General features: G+C 37.5%; 1 long non-coding RNA gene across 1 annotated transcript; it reads left to right on the top strand.

The window, feature by feature from the left end:
• The first annotated feature begins 15 nt into the window (after positions 1-15).
• On the top strand, positions 16-733 carry LOC111787055. The gene is made up of 2 exons (XR_002813880.1): positions 16-276; positions 382-733. It is a non-coding gene; the product is annotated as an uncharacterized LOC111787055 (long non-coding RNA).
• Positions 734-783: the final 50 nt, after the last annotated feature.

Raw genomic sequence — 783 nt, 5'->3', positions numbered from 1 at the left:
TACAGAAATCCTTTTTTTCACCTAATTTTCTGTTGACATGTTAGTATAGTATGCTTATAACTAGTTGAAGGGATTAAATTAAGCCTTTAGACGCAATTTTAAATTTAACACTAGAATAGGTTTTTGTTTGGTTTGGTTCGGTTCGGGCTCCTCTCGATCTTATTCGTAGTTAGAAGTTAGAAAGGGTTTCTGCATTTACTAATGCCGCAAGGATTACAGGAAGTGGATGCAGCAACTTTTAGAGAGGTTAGCACTCATAATTGGCACATTGGCGTGGTAAGTTCTTTGAACTAGTAATGTCATGTTATCTCATACCCACTTTGATGTTTGTAAACATGTTGCTCCTACAATACATTTTGACAATTTGTCTGTGCAACACAGCCGACCTCGCTGTCTCGTAACGAAGGTTCTAAGGATTCGTTCATCGTGATTATTCAGCATCCTCGTGCGTATAATGCCAACAATCAATCCATGCCAAACCCAGCAGATTTTGGATCTTCGCCTGCAGATGAGACATGACATTCCTTTTCTTTCCCCTTCAAAGAGGTTACACCAGTTGACAGTTTATAGAAAATGTTGACAGCAAATCCCTTTTGCTAGGCCAGGTATTAACTTCCATACGATTTACAGAATCAAATTGTACATTCTTTTCTATGTACTTCCACGGTTGTTTACAACTGACAGATGTAAACTGATTCCATACTAAATGAAGTATACCTCCCTTTCACTATAACCCTTCAATCCTGCTACAATTAATTCACATTAGAAAGTGAATATCAACTT

Source organism: Cucurbita pepo, unplaced genomic scaffold (assembly GCF_002806865.2).
Source record: "Cucurbita pepo subsp. pepo cultivar mu-cu-16 unplaced genomic scaffold, ASM280686v2 Cp4.1_scaffold004641, whole genome shotgun sequence".
NCBI classification, from domain to species: domain Eukaryota; kingdom Viridiplantae; phylum Streptophyta; class Magnoliopsida; order Cucurbitales; family Cucurbitaceae; genus Cucurbita; species Cucurbita pepo.
The sequence above is the reverse complement of the archived record's forward strand: the minus strand, read 5'-3'. Positions and strand labels throughout refer to the sequence as shown.